Below are 22,328 nucleotides of genomic sequence, written 5' to 3'. Positions count from 1 at the left end.
ATAGGGGTGACAAGGCCAAAGGCATGACCTTGCCACAGTACCATGGACAATACTGAATAGAACTGTAGATGGGGAACAGAGTTTAGTAAATGGTGCCATGGGCAACAAAGTTGGATTTGAAAAACACTGAAGTAATGTATTAATTGAGAGTGTGCGTTGTGAACCCGGATCCTTACAACAAGAAGGGCTCTGACGTAGCCTGAACCCCACTGAAATGAGGTCACCAGGCCCCCTACTATCGGGAGACTTTCCTCTTGAGAGCACAGTCCACCGTCACGTAAGTAGCTGTTGGACTGAGGGCTCAGGTGCAAAAGCAGGAGGAGCATGATCAATGAGCTGCAAAAGAAACATAAACCTTAATGTATGTTCATGACAACAATGATTACAACAACCCAGCACTACCCCAGTATCCCAAGCCTACCTGAATGTGTGCAAGGAATGCAGTGTACCTATAGGAAATACCTTCCAGCTTTAAGCTGCTTCAAAACTTCCAATGTTTGCTGAGTTAGAAATCCAGGCGTAAAGAAGTACCGTCAACAAGACCCGCTGGCACGAAGACTCACTGGAAACACTATACCGGATTTGGAATGAGGGTGTCTACAGTGTTCACCACAGTACACACAAATCCACAGGAGCCAGCAGGAGTCCAGAACAGCAAAGTCTGATGTTAGTATCCAAACGTACTTCCAATGACAAAGTGTAAAGTTCCACAAAGAAAAGCGTTGACATGCACAACTTCCAGTAAAAGCGTTGAAAAACACAACAGTCAGGGCAACCAAAACAGCTCAGGGGGTAACCAAGAATCACAGCCTTTAGGGAAGAGCAAAGGTTCAGTAACCAGGAGATTAAAATCATTAACTGGAGTGAATGGCAATAAGTGAGTCAGGCAGAGACATTACGGAGAAATGTAGCAAAAGTCAATAACCACAAATGACAACAAGAAAGTACACAACAGCAACTTGCTCACCCTATTGGTTTAGCAGCATGGGTATCTTGGCTGGACAGCTTCTCATGCTGGCTCGAAGAGTTTTAAAAAAGCAGCCTGCCATGCATCTGCAGTGCGTGCGCATGTTACGTGTTGCAGCGTTGCTCGCCGTAGGATCCTGGGTATTGTACTGCAATGCCATAGGCAGTGCTTTCGCTGTATCCCCAGGCTCCAGGGAAGCTGCCAGTCCAGCCACATGCCCAAATGGTGACAGGTCAAATTTGGGGTCATGACAGGTTCAAATCAATCTTCTGGACAATATAGAGAAGATAAAAACATTGCAAGAGTTACTGTTAGATTCCAAATTCTCAAAGAAATCTATGTGACTTCAAAAGTATTGAGAGAATGCCAGATCATGAGAAAATGTCTTACAAAATCATCTGTCAACCTGCAATGCAGGTCAATTAAAAGGCAAGTATGACCATTCTTTAATGCACAAATAATGAAAAGATGCTTTGTACTACTATCACAAATGACAAACTGAAACGGAAAACAAAGTAACCTATTTAAAAAAAAAAGAAACATGCTAATAACATGTCCAACTCAATATGGAGAGGAAAATTAAAAACAGAAAAAAAGCTGCTTTCAAAAATAGAAAATGATAATTGGAGATTGTTTATAAAAAGCGTTAATGTCACTCTTGTCAAAAAAGGTAAAGTGCAAACATTGGAAATGGCAATGTAAATGGCTAGCATGCCATTAACAGGCAAGTTTACAGAACACATGCCATTTCTTTAACATTATAAACAGTAGTTCTGTGCCCTTAACACACTCCACATAAATGTACAAGCCAGAAGTTATGCCAGTACAAAATAAACCACCACTACATGTAGTGGAAAAACCAGATACTAAAAGAAATATAAAAAATGGGAATGCAATAATACATTTCATAACATAAAGCCATATGTCCATATTTACCAGACATATCAACATTCCTTGCCAAATAAACCATAACATAATATGTTACCACAAATACCCGCATTAACTACATGTTTACTATACATATGGAACACATACATATACAGCATATTAAATGTATCAAATGTGTGAAACATTTACTTATTAAACATGTACATATTAAAATGATACTTTATATATTAATGTATGTATTAAGCTGTATGTATTAAAACATATGCCATTTGTGAGGTTATCTTTGCTGTCCTTGGATTTAGCAAAGTCTTCTACTTTTGTGAATCAAAATGCTTCGGGTTGCACCATATAGTGAAGTAAACTGTAAGCCATTTTGAAGTCCAATTCACTTCACCGCCTCACAGTTTTGGACAACAACACTTGTTTGATATAGAAATCTATCATCACAAATTTCAGTAAGTAGTACTCTCTTTAAAAAACCAAGGCTACTTTTTCAGATGACTAATTAAGATGTATATGCCTTTACTAAATACTAAAAGCTTCTTTATAAGCGTAATTGAAAGCTGATAACATTTTCTGTTTTCTGTTTTCAAATCACCTTTTGAAAACACCTTGGAAAACAACACTTGTTTGATACAGAAATCTATCATCACAAATTTCAATAAGTAGTACTCTCTTTAAAAAACCAAGGCTACTTTTTCAGATGACTAATTAAGATGCATATGGCTTTACTAAATACTAAAAGCTTCTTTCTAAGCGTAATTGAAAGTTGATAACATTTTCTGTTTTCTGTTTTCAAATCACCTTTTGAAAACACCTCATGCGATTATTTGCAATAATGCACTGCATGTTTATTTGCAAAATGATTATTAAAAACCACATTAGCATAACAGAATAGAAAAAAGTTTATTAGAAAATATGTCTTTAATATGCATATAAATATATTTTTAAATTATTGTAAGGTTTAGAAATAAATTAGACATAAATGTAGATTCAGTTGTGAAGATTAGCTTGCGTCATATCTAGAAAGAACCGTAATATTAGTAGGCGTCATTTCTAGACAGAATTGGGAAGATTAACTAGCATCATGTCTAGACAAATCTATACTACCATCCTGCATCATATCCAGACAGGATTGTGAAGATTAGCTTGTGTTATATCTAGACAGAGCTGTAATACTAGCTTGCATCAGACCTAGACAGAATTATGAATGTCATCTTGCATCACACCTAGATAGGATTGTAAAGATTAGCTGGCGTCGCATTTAGGCACACTTGGGAATGTCAGCTTGCACCACATCTAGACAGAATTGCAAAGATTAGCATTGCATCATACCTAGACAGAACTATAATATCAGCCTGCTTCATACCCATACAGAATGGTGAATATTAGCCTCCGTCACATCTAAAGAGAATTTTAATAATAGCTCACGTCACATCTAAACACAATTGTGAAGACTAGCATTGCATTACATCTAGACAAAATTGTGAAGATTAGCATTGCGTCACATCTAGACAGAATTGTGAAGATTAGCACACATCTAGACAGAACTGTGAAGATTAGCATTGCGTCACATCTAGACAGAATTGTAATACTAGCTTGCATCATATCGAGATAGAATTGTGAAGATTATCCCAAATCACATCCAGGCAGAATTTGTGAAGTCTTGCATTGCTTCAGATCTAGATAGAGATGTAATGATAAACCATGTCACATCCAGACAGAATTGTGAAGATTAGCATTGTCTCAAATCTAAATAGAATTGTAAAGATTAGCTCGTATCACATCTAGACAGAATTGTAAAGATTATCCAGACAGAATTGAGCTTGCATCACATCTAGACAGAATTGCAAAGATTAGCATTACATTGCATCCAGACATACTTGTAATACTAGCTTATGTTACATCCAAAAAAGATTAGCTCGCGTCACATCTAGACAGAATTGTGAATGTCAGCTAGCATCACATCTAGATTGAATTATAAAGATTAGCATTGTGCCACATCTAGACAGGATTCTGAAGACTAGCATGCGTCATCTGTAAATAGCGAAGCCACTAACCAACCCCACTAAACAATCTCTTCCCTCTGCATACAACTCTCACACTCTACACAAACACAACCACACCTCAAAAGCACTACAAACTGCATGCACTTCACTACATCACAACAACAAAACATAACACACATAGCCTCGCACAACAACACATGATGGCTACCAACCGAAAAGCACACCTAAGCTCAGAAAACAGTGTTAACCGAACTGAGGATGCCAACAGCACATCACCGCTCTCTTGCTCTTTTTCCCCGCTCAACCCTACTAACCCATCCCACCCTCTTCCCTTAACAGATCTGCCAGAGTGCCAGGAGACCACTACGGTGGTGATAGTGCATGGTATAAATATCCTTTAACATAACATAACATAACATAACATAACATAACATAACATAACATTACATGTTAAAAGTATTGTGATGAATCCAAGAAGAGTTTCCCCTCTTCCCAAGGTGGAAACGCCTCCTTTGGAACTATTGAGATGAGCCTGCTACACTTAACAACCCCTAGGGGACAGAGTAAGCAGGATCCCTCTGTAGGTGACTTGCCCTTAGGGGACAGGAAACCCCAGAGAGGGATACAAGTCAACATCCCTCCACCCCAGTCAGTTACACCTTTATGGGGTATGTTGGGGTAAAGAATAAGGTAGCACTGTAATCCATTTAATGATGGCTGGCTCAGTTTCTGGCCCAATCTATAGCCAATTTCCTAGAAGACAGCAGAGAGGCGAGTAAACCAGCCCTCTAGAAGAGTGCCATCAAAAGAACCATTAGGGAGTGAGTATCCATGAAGCCTGCAGAGTTTAACTGCACCGAAGCACCTAAAGGTGGTGTGACTAGTAAGGGAGAGAGACCGCCAGACATTTTGCCTGGCCGGCACTAGATCTCACTAGGAGAGTGCTTCAAGGCCCAGTGGATGGGCCACCAGAACAATCCTGAGCTATAATGAGGCAAAGACAGAGGAGAAGCTGCCCCCAACCCCTGAGCAAGCAAATTAGACGAGTAGCTGACAGCTGGCACAGAGCCCAGCTGATGGGTCACATAAGTGGCTCCGCAATGAGAGAAGGCTCGGGCAGACTCCACACCCCTGTCGTGGAGCACGACTCAACAGATGCAGGTACACGGTGGATCCAGTGGAATGGGTGGAACAGCAAGAAAGAAGAGCCCCAGCAAGGGGTAAGAGGGAGGAAAACTCAGAGTGGGAAGCAAGGAAAAGACAAACTCTGGAACGGGGAAAGAAAGAAGAAGCCCCAGAGTAGGGAGAGGGAACAAGGCAAACCCCAGAGTGGAGCCAGAACAGAGAAGCCACAGAGAGGGAAAGAAAAAGAGGCAAATCCTGGAGCGGAAAGAACACTGAGAAGCTCCAGAGTGGGGTGAGAGGAAGAGGTGAACCCTGGGGTAGTGAGAGAATGAAGAAGCCCCAAAGTGGGGAGAGAAAGAGGAAACCCCAAGAACAGGGAGAGATGCCCCAGATAGGGGATAGAAACATGAGAGTCCCAGAGCTGAGAAGAAGGAAGAATCCCAGATTGGGGAGTAAGAATGAGGAATACCCCAGAGTGGGGAGTGAGAAGTAGTGGAGACCCAGAGTTAGGAACAGACTGACAGCACCCTAGACAGAGGATCAAGAAATACAAACATCTCCCCTGAAGGGAGAAAGACTGAGGAAGAACAGATTTGTAAAAACATGTCCTGGCTGTACAAACCGAATGCCTGGAACTGTAGATATAGGCCAGAGCCTATGCTAAAAAAAGCACAAGGCTGGCGGTCAGAAGCCAGCCGTCATACCTTTCATTGGGTACATCCAAAAGTGTGTTTTTGCTGTTGATATTTTCCTTTTAGAGGTAGGGAAAGAGCAGAGGTCAAAATACATTTCTGGATCGAAGACTTCTTTTATGTTTAGACATCCTGACGAGCACCCTTTAATTATTTTTGTTAGAGTAGACAATAGAGTTATAGGTTTAGGAAAAGACTCATTCTTTTTACTTTGAAGAAAGAATAAAAGACACAGAAATCATCTCCCTGTGTCTGTTTCTTAGTTGTGATTTACCAAAGTATACCGTTTATATAATAATATCTATCACTGCTTTCTCTAATAAATATGACAATGGTTGAAATTCTAATTCCCAAAAGATGATTTTAATGAATAAGTACAAATGCAAATGGTAAATTATTCTCTATTTTAGCATAGAGTAATGCGCTTGTTAAAATGGATTTCAAAACTCTGACCTGGTGGGCAGAGGTATAGGAGGCCATCCCAGTTTAGTGCAACAGGGGAACCTTCTGGACAAGCCAGACCAATCACGGAAGCTTGGCAGGCAGTCAAGACTAAGTCTCAGGAGGGGTGAGAGTGATCGGAAGACCACAATTAGCACTCACAGTAAAGCTCCACAGAATATGCATAGACAAGTGTATATCAAAAATACATATACATTTATTATAGGCCTTAATAATTAAACACGAATAAACCACAGTAATATAAAACAGTTACCACACATGCCTTTCACTATTTAACATATATACAGTTATGTTTTGCCTAATGCGGTAAAGAGGAAAACACAGCCACAACATGTAACAGAAGGGTATGTTAACACAAATATAGCATTAGGCAGCTCTTCAGAATTGATCCCCAACTTAAGCAGTCTGGCCCTATGAATTGAGGAGCCTTGTGCTCAAAAGTACAGTAGTGCATTGAAAATGTGTGTTTGTGCGTAATGAGAGAAAGCAGGTCCTCTTCAGGGAGCTGTAGCAGTCCAGGAAGGGGCTTGAGGCCATGAAGAACAAGGTCCCACTATTCGAGGTGTGTCTACCCTTGCAGGCAGAGTGACTTTTGAGTTTTGGGAATAGCTAGGGAGCGCAGGCTCGCCCAGCTAAGGTGAGTATCTTTTTAGGGATTCTTGTGCGTAAAGAACAATGGCTGTGCCAGGGGCCCACCGGTAAGTGATCCAAGCACTCATCGACCTTCGACACAGCCTGGGCCAAACTTTTCCAATCTAGGTCATGTCACTTGTAGGTTCAACCCCTGCAGTTGCTCATCGCTTCGGCTCTCGGCATATGTGGGAAGGTACGATCATCTGTGGCGGGACTGCAGCCTTTTCTCAGCTCACGATGAAGAAAAGAGGGCAGTTCCAGTGCAGCACGTCTCAGGGTACAGAGGGCAGGCAGGCAAGGCTCTTACAATGACCGTCACCACAGCAGGGCAACCAGGCACTGCAAATGCTTGTGGCGTGGCACACTCTCTTAAATCGCGACCCAGAGGAGCTGGGACTATGAAATTTGGCAGGAGAGGGCCCAAAACCATGCGCTAGCTTTTCCATAAGTCTTGAGTGTCAACTCAGGATTGCAGCTCTCCTATGCGATGCCCCGGGTTTGAGTTTGTCAGTTTGCTGGATGGCCCAGGAACACTTCCGATTAAGCTTTTTTAGAGGGTAATCAGGAGGTGCCGAGAGTAGTTGTTCCCTCTACTCCAAAAGGTTGAAGCGCCCTTGCAGGCCTTCAGTGATCGATGCAAAAACAGGGGTCCAACGGGACAACAACGGGCTCAGGGTGCCAAACCTTCCAGCACGTATCTGGCAGTTCCACAGGTCTGCTTTAGCATTTTAGGATACTTGGCTCCTCCTGTAGGTCGAAGAGAAATTCTGTTGATCGACCTGGAATGGATGCCGTTTCAGTTTGTGCTGAAATCTGGTATAAGCAATGGAAGATCTGCTCTCTTCAATGAATGCCAGGCGTGGGCCAATCATGGGCTATGGTTAGTTCCAGTCATTCAGGCATACCAGACATACTATCACCAGTAGTGTGGATTGAGACCAGACAGTCCCAATCATCTTCCTGGGTACTAGCACACATGACATGCAGGAGCCCGCAAAAGTTGCGGTTTTTGCAGGAGGCTGCATGCCCAAGTAAGGAATTCCTGGGTCTGCTCGACCTGGGGGAAGGCAAAGGGACAAAATGGCCAAAGGACAGGACAAATTACTTTGTGGCATGGCCATTTTCGGCACTGGCCACAGTCCTGAGCCAAACGCCGTAATTGCGATATGGTTCATTAAAAAGAAGTGAAAATACTATGAAAGTAAACTGCTGCCACCAGTTCATCCTAGGCACACTTGTAAAATCACCCAAAAATTATTTGATGGTGTCGAGGGCCATAAAACAAAAGGACCCCTATGCGCGGTACTGTAAGGTACTTGGCATATAGATTAAAAGTTACCAAGAAATGACAAGATAGTCAAAGACTAAGGGTAACATAGTAAGCCAAACAAAAGCAAAAAGTTTGGGGGGTCCATAAATGGAGGGAAAATTACACCTAATGGAAATATTTCCTAACAGCGCTCTTCCCATTTACAAGTAAATAATATTTTTATTATGTCTTGCATATGTTTTATACTTCACTATTTATAACAACAAAACGGTCAACAGCAGGACCGATAACCTAATCATGAATATGCAGTATCAGGACATTTACCCTTCAGTGCAAGATTACAAACATTACAAAACATTACAAATCTCTGTCAACCGGTTATGTAAAGAATCCAGGCAAATCAAATGTAAAATGCAATGGGATCAAGGAGCTCAACTGGCCTTCGAGAGACTAAAAACCACCCTGTGTAAAAAGCCAGTCTTGGTCATGGCAGACTTCTCCAAGAACTTCCTGTTACAGACGGATGCCTCCTTAGTATGATTGGGAGCAGTCCTTCTCAGGTACACTCTGGGGAGGAGAAACCGACTTGATTAATCAGCTGGAAACTCTTTCCTATGGAGAAGAATGATCAAGTGGTGGAACTGTAACGTCTGGTGATCAAGTGAGTCATGCACAGCTTATAATATTACCTCACTGACCAGCATGATCAACACTCCCCAAAAAAATCTAAAACGAACTGAGACATTAACTGCTATAATGGTAGGCTGCCATTACCGAAGGCAGGTGCACCCACGCAAGACAATCGGGTGGTTCTCAAGGTTCCTTTTATGTATTTGCTCACCTGCAGCACCACCCATGGGGAAAGAAAAGCTAGCAGTTGGCCCGAGAAACCAGGTCAGAGGGAATAAATAGGATAAAAATGGCACAAGAAACAGGAAGATGTGGGTTGGTCGAGGGAGGAGAAGGAGGACCAAAAGACCAAGCAGAGGAAGGACTGTGTGGAGGAGCATGGAGGTGGATTACCGAAGGCTGTGCAAGGTGAGGTATTGGTTGCTGAGAGTTGGGACTTGGGTATGAGTGTGCCCGAAATGGGTAAGGGTGAGACTAGTGAGGGAATGAAAAGGGAGAGTGAAAAGAGGCTGACTGTGGGAGGTGTGGGTGGAGAGTAATAGTAGTGTGAAGGGCGGAGAGTAGTAGTGTGGACAGGGGCAGTAGCAGTGGTAGAGAGCGGGGAGGTTGTTGGTGAAGAGCAGAGGGGATAAGAGAGGGGAAAGTCAGAGGGATAGAAAAAGGAGGGAGCAAGAAAGTAGGGGAGGGGAGTAGAAGGAAGGGAAAGGAAGGATAGAACATCAGGGCGAAGAGTACAAAGGCACGAAAGGAAAGGACCAACTGGGTGCCTGAATGTCTTTAAGGTACCCATTCTAATACTTAACTGCATTGGGCCACCTAGGTTGGGGGCCTCCTAGATCTGTACCTGTGGGAGACAGCTAGAAAGGGCGTTTGCCCTTAGTTCATCACTACCAGGCAGGCAGATTCTTAGATTGTAGGGTTACCCATCTCTAGAGACCAATCTGGGGTTGAGGGATGCCTGGGTTAGGTCGGGCACTGCCAGCACTAGACAAGAGAAAGAGGGATGGCCCTTGGCAACCCCATTTTCGAATTCTCACTGACTTCCAGAGTTCGTGAGGCCATCTGTGACAGCGGTTTACTTACTCTCCTTTTAGTTTTTACGCTCCTTTAAATTGATAATTTCTTCCAGTGCTTTACCCAGATCAACCTTAAAGCTGGCAATCACCAAGAAGGAGGGCAGCATAACCACTTTTCACCGGTGCAAGTGTGTGATGACTTTTGTGCTGCAGTCTGATGTCCCACCTGTCAGCAGGTAACATCACCAGCGACTGGTGAAAGTTTGGGTACAGCCAATTGTTCCTGAAACACTTCATGATGTTCCACTGGTTGCGCGTTAGTACGAATATAATCTGTTCGTTTAATGGATACTAAAGAGGGAAACAAAGGGAGCTATTTAGGTCTAACACCAGTGGGAGCTTTAGCTAATGCACCTTCAGATAAAGTGGGGAAAATCTATTCTCTAGGGAAATCGCTATGGCTGCAATACATTCCGGCACAGTGATTATATTGATTTGAGCCTTAAATAAGCCATCCTATTTATTAAACCTGGCGATTTATCCAAGCATGTCAATTACCACATTGTATACCAAAGGAAACAGCAAACAAATGCTAGACTTGACAGGCAGCAGAGACTACAGGGAAGCGGCGTGCTTGAAAAGGGTCTAGCTCTAAGTGGAGGTCTATGGACTTTCAATGTGCTGGTCCAATTCCGGAGAAGCAGACAGGATTAGATTGTCCCCTAGAATCTGGTGGAACGGAGAACCGATGGCGGTGGTGGGGAGGATTTAACTGGAATAGGAAGTCACAGGTACAAAAGACCAGATAGAGAAAGGCAAGATGAAAGGTGTGGAAGAGGGCAGCGAGACGAGATGGAGGATGGAAGGTGGAGCCGAGCCCTGAGGAGCCTGTGGAAGTGCTGGTTGTTAATGCAGGTGAGGCATTGAATATGAGAGAAGGTGGTAACAAGTAGTGAAAGTGAAGGTGTGAGTGTGATAGTGTGTAAGAATGAGTGTGCTAGGTAAGTGTGCAAGGGAGCAAGTGTTGGAAGGCAGAGAGAGGAAGTGAGAGGAAAAGGGAGAGGAGAGAAGAGAAAGGATAGGAGAGGGGAGCTGAGAGACGTGAAGCGAGGAGAGGGTGATGCAAGGAAGAGTAGAGGAAAAAATGAGAGACAGAGCGAGGAAGAGGGGGAGAGAAGGTAGAAGGGATAGAGGAAGGGGGACAGATAGAGAGATGGGGAAGGAGTGTAGAAAGCTGAGAACTAGGAAGAGCAGACGTAGGAGAGCAAGGGAAAGAGGGGAGGAAGAGTGAATAGGGTTAGAACAGGAGATAGAGCAAAGAGTAGTAATGTCAGGGAGAGGAATGAAAGAGAAAGAGCACAAGTGGAAGAGATACAGAGACACAGTATCTGATACAGGCACAATCAGACATCATCCAATATGAGCTCTGGGAAGAATCTATATGCTGGCTATGGAGTCTATAGATCAGGGAACACTTAGAAAATCCAGGAGGGGTAATGTAGATAAGGCCTCAGACTTTACGCTCTCACCTGAATTTAGACTAAGCCCGAGTCAGAAGTGATCTTTAGTTGTGAAGCACATTGGGAGACTATGGAAGACTGGCTTACGGGAAAGGGAGCCACAGGAGATGAGAGAGGGAAGTCCATGAACTGGCCAAATGCTGCTCGTCAAGCACCCCAAACCAGCCTTCTTTGGTATATGACAATAAAACAACCTTTGAATGATTCTAGCTATTTCAGAGATTATTTAAGCCATCCTTGACACAGGACAAATGTGTCCCTATTTTCAGAAGGCATTTTCAGGAAGTTGATAAGTCTATGGCCTCATTACACAGTAGGCGGTGGACCAAGGTGCTATTAGCACCTTGGTCCATGCCGGTAAAATACTGGCACCGCCTTGGAGGAAACGGGAATTACCGCCCTATTCCAAGGTTGGCGGAGCGGTAATTCCCCCTTCCCCCATTGCCCTTCCTTATTCCCATTTTTGCCCCATAGGGCATAATGGGAATGGGGAAGGTGCTAATTATGGTACCGCAAATTGCGGTACCATAATTAGCACCCTGGTCCCTTTGCGGGTTGGTTTTTAACGCCTGCTAAAAAGCAGGCGTTAAAGTACCAACCCGCAAAGGGACCTCGTAGTAAGGCGGTAAGGGTTAACGGTCACCGGTACCATTACCGGTGACCGTTAACCCTTACTGCCTTCCGTGTAATGAGGCCCTATGTGTGTCCGTTGATCCAGCCCAGTCTGTGCAAACTGTAGGCAGCAACCAGGTTGGCTACTCTAATGACAGTCACTCAGGTTGGTGGGTAGAGAGTACACATATATGAAAGTGAAACCATTGTGGCCTACATATTATTGGCATAGCTTGCACTGGCACCTGTGCCGCAAAGATTTGTATAAGCAGCGTATGGTGGACACAAGGGCCTCACCAACACTAGTGAAGGTAGGGAGGACCGAGGGAGGTACAATGTTTCCGCCAAAAAATAAAAAAGGCTGTTTTGGTCCCTGGGTTGATGAGCTATCCATAGGGTGGCTCAAAGATCACCAAGCAGAGGCATACTGCTGCCCTCTTGTAGTTGCACCACACCTCAGAGGGGGAGGTATCCCGAGATGGGTGCAATATGCCCACAATGGGGTGGGGGGATTGGACACTGGGTGACTGACCAGTGGCCTGGGCCATCTATGACCATTGCCAACTTTAGGGTGAAAGTGGCTAGTGGCCAGCAGTGCGGGCGATGAGCAGTGGCTACTTTAGGTGGCTTAGGTATGTTCTGAAAACATGCATGGTGGAACACGTGATGCACACTATCATTCAAGACCTCTAATAGGTTTACAAATCGGAAAGCCAAACATATTTATGGGTTTGATGTTGAGGTGGGCCCGGAATACTGTGACACTGGGGTTTTTAATAAAGTCACTAATATTCATTATCAGAATGTTTTCATAAAGCACTAGGACATAAGAAAATAAAAATGCACAATAATCTCACTCAGAGCAATGTTTGAATCAATGTAAAAGGCAACCCCAATACCCGAAGAACATTATGATGGGGCCCAGTTAATTATATCTGGCACACACTACTTCTCATCCTTTTTAACACGTGATCATAATACAGTAACAAAGCTGTCCATGTGCGACCTGTCAAACTCTTGCTTTGCGCAACAAGCGCTCAACAAAACCTATTAACTTGGGGCCATGAGTCTCTGCCCCCAGAAAACACAGGTGTACTCCATCCTGGGGGTATAGATCTGCTTAACTCGTAGGTGTGTCTTCCCGAGTCATCGAATGCATTGCAGACATTTTACAGAGGAGCTCTACCTCCATGCTCACCCCTGTCTGAGCCCTGTGAACAGCAGCCTGATTTCTAACCCCCAAATAGCCCCCCACCCATACTCCCCTGGGCAACTGTAATATCTGAGCGAATTCGGCATCCGGCTGTCTTTTCTTCAGTTCTTGTTTCTACTGCCGCTCTGCTATCTCGATCCTGAAATCAGAGGCTATTTAAATTAATGAAATTCATGTGCTGTGAAATTAGTATTTTTTATTATTAAAATTGCAATTGGTTCTTTTTGTGGCGACTTTATGAATGTGCATGATTTGTTTTTATTGAACTGGATAACGATTTTAACTGCAGGCACTTGCTCTTTACTGTTAGTCTTAGGTTCCTGCGGGCACTGCATCTCCCGCATTAGCCCTCCACGCAGCACGCTCGCTCACGTCAGCTACCTACACCAGCGTGTCGCGCAGCCTGACGTGCCCTTCGCGGAGCGTTGGCAAGGAAACCTTCGGTTTGACTGTCGCTGGCCATTGCCCTTCTGAGTTTTCACCCTTTGTTTTTTTTTGTTTGGGCTATTAGAGGTGCTTTAGGGCCACCTGTAAGCCGAAACTATTGCATTAGAGTACCGATGGGGAGAAATGGCATATGTGGAGGAACACAAAGCTTGTAGGTGTTGTTTGGCTATTTGCCCAACCATTGACTGCCCATGGCCATGTTAATCACTATGGCCATTCCCACCCGGTTCCTGACCCTCGCTGCCCAAAAAACCTCCTCATGCAAACTCTTTGAGCACACTTTAAACAAGCCTTGCCATCAAACTTTACACTCAAAGTGCCTGACAGTGTTTTTTCAAAGCAGTCTTCTGAGAGTTAATGACTTAACCATAGCTCTCAACCATTTGTGTAGCAAAGGCAGGTGAAAATACCTGATTTTGTTTTTGGCGGGTGAGAGCCCATTGAAATGAATGGGCATGCAGGAGGCTTGGCGGCTGAGTCAGAGCTTTAAAAGGCGGGTGACACCCGCCAAAAGTATGTGAGTTGAGAGCTATGACTTAACTAGAGCAGTAAACATCAACTGGTGTAATAAAAATGGCTTAACCAGGTCTGCCTTTAGCCACTCGATATATAAGCACTATGCGTGGCCTTCACTGAAGTCCTGTTAAAAGCAAGCATTGGTAAAGCCAACAGTTTTGGCTTGTATGTCAGTATTAGGCATTTGACAGGCCCTGTTATTAGATGCCAAAGTACTCACACCATTTTGCAGCTGCTACCATCAATAGCCAGTTAATACTACTGGGGCAGTGCCTGGCAAGTGCCTTTCCCATTCCTACACAAAAGCCCAAACTGTTGGTATTGCCAATGCTTGTATTATTTGTCTCTTGCTCTCAACGTCGGAAGCCTCGCTTATATTGCTTAATCCAGTGCCTTAATATGGCAATGAGATGCTAACAACTGTTAAGGGACTAATTGTTCTCATGTAATATTAAATCAGTTTCCATTACATAGAGGGCTTTGAATAAAATATGGCTTAATAATATTCCAACAAATCCTCACTGTAAGGGTGCAGAAGTAAAGGGATTAACGCAGGTGGTTTGCTTCTTGACAAAGGCTTTTATTTCAGGAAAATGGGTGTTAGGAAAACGCCTCTCTTTCCCTAAGGCTACGAGGGGTTTCCCTACCTCGAAACAATAAACAAATGTGCCTGTCAGGATGTCAAATGAACATAAGTTTGCTGACCCCAAGGACTTCTCAGCGTTTCCCGGGCTGCTTCCAAGTACCTGTCTTTCGGGTCTGGGGCACCACAGCATGTGGTGTCTCTCTGCTCCTCTACTTGCAGCGGACCACATGGTCCTCGACTCTTCCTCACTCAGGGCGTCCTTCCGCCAAGTCCCTGGATACATTAAGCCTTCTTGACTCTTTGTGGGTGCCAAACCCTTATTTCCCTTCTCTGGGAATCCAGCAGACCTGGTGCACTAACCTTCCAGTACTACCACGAGGAAGATGGCTCTGGATGCACCTCAATTTCATAGGTGGGTCCCAGACCTTTGTTTCCCTTCTTTGGCAAGGTGGTAGAGCCTTGTGCTGTCTGGAGTCAGGAATGAAACTCAGACACAAGTTTGCCATGTGTTTGGTTATAGACTTTTGTTGAAAACAAAAGGTTTGGGAAAAGACCACTCTGACCCTGCTCTGAGAGGAATTTCCCTACCTAAAACCAAAAACTAAGGGACTGTCTGTGTCAGGATGTCAAAATCAAAATTGTCCTTATGTCCAAAAGTTCTATTCTGACCCTCACACTATTAACTAAATAAACAGGTGAAAAGAGGTATGTCTTTAACCTTAGCTGATTGCAAACAGAGTTTGTAAAGGAAAATGAACAGCTCCAACATAAAAGTTCTCCCAGGATCGAAGAACCTTGGTTCCAGAGGGTACATCCCTTCCCCTGGATTCTTCCTCGATGCAAAATGATTCTCCAACACACATGGTTCTTGGTTTAACAGTTATTTGTGTCTTTCCTGACAACAACAATACAGTTATTTACAAATCTGATTAGCATTGCAGTTTCACCCTTTTCAAAAGTTCCTTTAGAAAACATTTCTATATCTTTCTTTGTGACCTCCGGTGGATTTACAACTGCCTGGTATACTCTCCTGCCAGGGCTTCTTGTCTTGTCTTCTTGTCTTCACAGTTATGATTGCCTGGTTTACTCACCTACCAGGACTTCTTATATTCACATGTTGTTCCTCTCTTACTTCCACACTTGTGCATACCCCTTCTGGTATACTAGATCTCCTTGATGTTTTATTCGGTTTGGGTTTTCCACATATCTGCATTCCATGTACTCATATATGGATGGGATCCTTCTTTGCAATATACGTTCTTGGCTTTCAATCAGTCTCTTCACTTTCTCAGTTTCTGTGACTTTAATTATTATATTTGGTAGTTGGCGCGGTCGCCTCAATGCTCCAGGGTCAGCACTATGTCTTGGTTGACTCGCTGGCTCTGCTTGGCATTTCTGGTCCCTTTCACACTTACACGGCAATGGTACACTGCCTGCTTTCCACAACAGACTACTCTCGCTTAATTCCTGTGTCTCCCGTGGCTTCACCTAAGCACGCCTGCTTCCTTCCAGGTCCAAGTAGGTAAAACACTGCTTCCTCCGGTTGTCTTCATCCGGCTCCTGGCATGTCTGCGGCACGTCCTTCCCTTGCAGGGTTCCTCGGCTTCCACTCTGGCAGAGAGGTGCGACGACTTCTTCCAAACAGCAGCAGCCAAACTGACTTTGCCTTCAGTCTTTAAAAGTGCCTTGCTCAGGTGAATTTCGAAAAAACAACTATAACGCTCATTGAGCTTGAAGCACATTCTGCTCTGCATTGTTCTTTCATTCTTCCTCGTCCCAGCAGTTGGGTGTTTGTGGGAAAATGAGTCAATTAATGTTGATTGATATTGAGTATTTGGAAACCAGTTTTGCAAAGGTAGCGGGCGCCCCTCTCTCGAAAGAACAGACTTGATAACCTGTTCAGTGGTTATTAACCACTTGAGAGTTCGCAGCCACTGCTTTTACTCACTGTGCCTTTCACAGATGGGAAATATCCATTTGCATATCAGTCTTTGTCCTGCCCAGGGGCAGTCCAGCACCGAAATGCAATGGCAATTCCAACCTGAACGAGAGTACCACCAGCAACCCCATACACGTGTTTCACCCTTCTTGGGGATCATCAGTGAGGTGAAGCTGATGCCTCTCTGGAAAATCACTTTGAACCATTCTGAATGATGAGTCAGTTCTATATGATGGATAATTAGAACTGTAAAAGGTGATCTTGGAGCTTTTATCTTTTTCAGCAGGGATAGAAGTTTGGCCTATAGAGTGCTGGGAAAAGGTTTCTCTATTTTACCTGCATGAGGGTATAGATGTTTGGCATTAGGGTATTGGGTATTAAGGGGTCTTCTTCATGGAACAATGGGGGACACCATGTCTCATCCAATGAAGCCATGACATCTCCCCGGAGGCTGTCTCCGCCCATGTAATCCTCCCTCATAGCTGTCCCTGGATCAGGATCAGGTAGCGGCTGCCATTCCCTCGCCACATAGGAAAACGTTACCACCGGAGAATCAGTGATGACTCCATTGGATTCATCGCAGTGCTCTAACCTCCAAGGTACTGCCACTCAATTTCACACATAGGTTCCAGACCTTTACTTTCTTATCCCTCTGTCTCTCATGGACGCAACAGACTTTCCAGTTCTCCAACCCTCTTCTGGGTTTTCACCAATCTCTTGCGGCTGTCCTTGGGGCTCTTCTCCTGTTCCCAGTGTCACTTGCAGGTAACAGGGTCTGCGGCAGCAGCGCAGCAGTTCCCTGTCTTTCTGGTAGGCAAACTGGTCTGCAACCCTCTATCTCACAGCACAGCTTCCCTGTTCCCTGTTGCTTGGTCCTTGTGGCATGGTTTGACCTTGGTTCCACCAGTATGGAACCCACAAGCTTCTTTCAGCTTTCTGTACTTCGCTTACTTGCAGAGGTTTACCCCTCTCTCTGGTAGGTAAACTGGCTCACAGCAGGGATGTCATTTCACCAAAATGCCAGTGGTAGCAGAGGTGACATCACATGACCCTTGACCTCTGATGACATCACAGGAAGTAATGCCATTTGACCTCACCCCGAAATGACACCACAGGAAGCGATGGAACACAACCTTTCACCCCTCAACAAAACAAGGAAGTGGCATAACATAGCATTGTTTCTAAGTACACTGCGAACAATATGGTTACAATATCACTGTAAAGTGATATACATTTCATACAAGAATCGATCACCATATGTATCATTAATATTAGTGTGTATAGGCTCATATTATCAAAACACTGTGAATGCAAGCAGACACCCAAGGCCAAATGATAATGATGTGTTATTATATAGCATTTACGCTTAAGCGCTTCATTTGGAACACATATACATAAAATATCACCCAACCTGTGTTGGCACTCATTTATCAACCTCAACAGGATGAGAGACTGAGTTGACCCTGATGGGAGTTGAACCTACAACCTGCAGATCAAACACACATTGCAGCAGCCAGCGCTCAACACACTGAGCTATCATACCAGCTATCAGCAGAAAACCAGCCACATGCTGCTGGCCAAAGCCCATGAGGCTCAATATAAAAAAAGTTATAAAAAAAACATAAATATCTTTTTATTAGGGGTAGCGAGGGAGACCACAAGGGTAGCAAGGAACACCTCAGGGGTCGCAGTTGCGACCCCTGGCCACCCCTAAATGACGTCCATGGTCCACAGCCCCTCCTCATCAGAACACAGTTTTCCTGCTCCTCCAGGGAGGGCTTAGTAACACTTCCTGGATTCCCTCCTCTATTTCTACTGCAGTTGGACCAATTGGAAGTCAGTAACCACTAGACTGTTCCTTGTGGTTTTCAGGAGCATTCGTCAGGCAGTTCTCTTCTTCATCCCAGTACTTGTTCCAAGTTGTCTGGACTGCTCATGTTGGTCCTACGGGGCATTCTGCAATGCTCTGCGCATCTTCTTTGTCCCAGTAGTGAGATGTTCCCTCCTAAATGAGTTGTCAGTGTTCTTCCTCACCTCAGTCTCTAGAGGTAATCTACCTATGTCTCCTTTACTCTTCCTCATCTCAGTACCTCCTAAAGGTCGGGGTGTTCTCTACCTTACAGATGCGAATACAAGTGTGAGGTGAAGATGCATCTTGATTGTGGCAACTGGATTTTAGAGGGGATGAGGTATGGGAGACATATCACGTTCTCTCCAAAGGGTCATCCCAAACTGCATAAGAAGTGCCCCGACCCTCTTGTAGCAGTGACAATGGCTTGCGCTTCGTACACCACCCAAAAACCTGATATAGGACAGGGCAGGTTACATAGCTCAGTCCTGCCTCTCTATGATCAACCTTTGGTTGCTTAACAACAAACTCCAACTTAATCCATATAAGACCAACACCATGCGATTGGGCACTTCACACCTCTCAAAAGACCCTTTTTGAGATGCCCTGCATCACTTATCATATTCAACTTCTCTACCAGTATTGTAATGGAGATTACACATCTAGGATTCATCTGGGAACCTGAAAATAAATGAGTTAATCAAGTTAATAATGTTGTCAGAGCCTCCTTTTGATGTTTACGCATGTTGAGGTGCACTCTTCCCTTTCCGCTGCATACTACTCATGCAGTGGTAGTGGGCACCTTAGCAAACTCCTGGCTTCATTATGCCAACGACCTGTATGCTGGACTGCAGAGTTATCTGTTGCACTGCCTACAAACTACCCATAAGGTGGCAGTCAAGCGTATTTGTCAGTACTTAAAATCTCTGTGACTTTTGCTAGACGTTCTTTGCACTTGCTGACCATTTCCCAATGGATAATTTAAAAAATGTGAGCCTGGTCTTCAAATGCATCTACAGACTGGCAGCCATGTATCTATGTTTGAAAATCAAAGCATATCTTGAAGCACATCTACTCTGGTCCAGCAATCAATGTTTTTACATACTCCTCTTTCACACTGTTCAACCACAGGAGATAGGTGGTTATCGGTTTTGGACTCCCATCTTTGGAACAACCTTCTGCTAGAGCTTTTCTCCCTAAACTCCCTGACGCCCTTCTGCAAAAAGCTGAAAACTTATCTTTTCTTTTAATTGTTTTTTTCTTTATGTTATTTTCTTCATCACTATATACCAGGAAAACCAATGTCTCCATTCCATCTGCTACCAGATGCAGGCAATGTCTGGCCGGTACGTTGTGTTATGCAGCATATCAATATTCAAAATCATAATCACAAGATCATTTTTAACTGCCTTTATTAAATCCAAACCTATTTTTGGACTCGTTTGTTTTCCCCATGTATATTACTGATAAGTCCAGTCTACCTTTTGCCATTTTCAGATCATAGACCTCCATCTCCTCTCTACCTTCTCGAAGGGTGCAGAAGTACAAGTCTTGACACGGTTGTGGTAAAGTGGTTTACATAGACTTTTATTTACAACCAAAAGGAAAAGAATAGCCTATTTTGCCCTACTTATTAAGAGGGGTTGCTCTACCTCAACAAAAATTCTAAGGATACAGTCAGGATGTCAGTAAAGTAAAAGGTCCACCATCTAGTGTCTAAACCTATTTCCATCCATCACACTTTCAACTAACTAACACAAACTAGATGTCTTATTCACCCAGAAGGAGGCCCCTCTCACTCTGGATGTAGACTCCAAAGCACAGTTCTCGTGCAAAGAATATATGGTTAAATGTTCACTGTTTCTGAGCAACGAAAAAAACACTGTTCCTCAAACTTCTGTGAGGAACACCTACCTTGACTTTTGCTTCCATGTGTGGATGTAATACAGTTCCTCAAATCTTCTGGAGGAATCATTTTCCTCTGTACGTTTAAACAAAACACAGTTCTCCTAGTTGGACGGAACCTCTTTCTCTGTTTGAGTTTCTGAATCTTTAAACAAAACTCAGTTCTCCTTTCTCCTTTTTCGTGAGCAATACACTGTTTCCCAGTCTTCTGGAAATAACCTCTTTTTCTGTCCTTAAAACAAAATGAACCTTTCTAGTCTTTTATCAGATCTGGTCCACTAACCTGCTGGACCTGACCATAGACTTGGTGATGAATCCCGCAGAATCCTGACAGAAACTCTGGCTAAAGTCCCCTCCCAGGTGGCCTTGCGAAGGCAGCCGCTTCCTGATCCTAACCCGGGGGATGGTATTAGCAGGAGGATCACCTGAGAGGAGAAGGGCCCCAAGGGAATAGGAGAGCAGTATTTGTCTTCCTTAGAGGCCGAGATTTCCATGATACCAGAATATTTAATTGATTTTGTCAGAGTGAGACTCATTTTCCCAAAACTATCCTTCTTGTTGATAATTAAAATCGACATGAACAACAGGGGAATCAAAATATTAACACCTTGTTGTCTGATAAGTATAATTCTCCCTTAAGTCGAAGCCAATCGTTAACCAATCTAAAATCCCTCCCTAAGTTTGTACTTATTGCACAGAGTAATTTGAATAAAGTGGAAGGCTGTATTTGTAATGTAAAAAAACAATCAGAACATTGGGGACTTCAAGTCCCACAATTCTCTAAGTACTGGGGTGAGGAAGAGGGTCTCAGAGGCCCAAAACTGCAAAGTGAAGTTAATTGATCCTAATGACCCACACTTGAGTGGCACTTGTAGGTATTTAAGACCCCCTCAGGTGCAGGCCAGGAATACAAAAAGGTGGAGCAGGAGTAGTAGTTGTCAGCCACAGTTGCAGCAGCAGAAGTAGATGAATGAAGACTCCAAAACCGCCGCTATCGTGAATGCGGCATTTGATCCTGAGAGGGTCTTTGGTGTAGAGAACCTGAACTGCAGAGGTTGCACAGGGAGAAGTAAACTGACAAGCTGTCCCGTGAGAGAAAGAAGCTCTCTTAATATGGTACCTGAGCCTGGTGGCTGGTGAGCACCGGAGTGCATGAGGAGCAAGGGAGGCTCCTTTTCCAAGCAGCACGGGCTGTGGTAATGCAACCGAAGCAGTCAGGCATTCAGAAGAACTCAGAAGAAGCAGCCGGTGAGTTTGTCTCTGATAGGAAACCCCAGGAAGCTCTGTAGTCGAACACTGCCTGCTGAAAAGTGTTTTGAATACCAAACTAATCCAAGGAAGTTAAATGGGCAAAATTCTCACTTTGAAAGAAAGCAAGAACTTATGAAATGTTACAATTGCTGTTAACAATGGAGCAATAGGGAAACATAATACTAACATGCATTGCCAAAGCAAAGAGGAGTAAATATTAGAAGAATTCAATAACCACCATTGACAAAGTAAAGTGGGGATAATATATCAGAAGACTTTTAACTCACCCTGGCAAAATAACCAGAAAACAATATTTCAGAGACATTGTAATTATTATTCCCAGAGTGAAGAGAGAGGAGGCAATAGTTAAGCCTTACACCAGCAAGCATTGCCAAAGCCAAGAAAAGGCAAATGTGAGACATTGTCAACAATTGTTTGATGTGGAGTTGGTAAAAAACAGTGGCAGGAGATAAATATTTTTGATAAGAACTATCATGGAGGAGAGGAATATAACCTGCATTGCCTAAGGCAAATGAACCAGTGGAACAAATAGCACCAATGTGTATTGTATCCTCGCAGAAGAGATGATGAATCTTGATGTTCTTGAAAGTCAAAAACCTTTCTAAGAATGTTAACAAAGCCTTATCACAGAGTACTTGTAGTAGTGTTAGGAGTTTCTGTCCTGGCAGGCGAGTATACTATGATAGGGCTTGTTAATGGTAGTCCTGGCAGGTTTTGTGAACCAGGAAGAAGATATTGAATTACTGAAATGTTGTTAACAGTTGTGAAGGAAAGACA

The sequence above is a fragment of the Ambystoma mexicanum genome, chromosome 5q, assembly GCF_040938575.1.
Source record: "Ambystoma mexicanum isolate Mex_15411 chromosome 5q, UKY_AmexF1_1, whole genome shotgun sequence".
NCBI classification, from domain to species: domain Eukaryota; kingdom Metazoa; phylum Chordata; class Amphibia; order Caudata; family Ambystomatidae; genus Ambystoma; species Ambystoma mexicanum.
The sequence above is the reverse complement of the archived record's forward strand: the minus strand, read 5'-3'. Positions refer to the sequence as shown.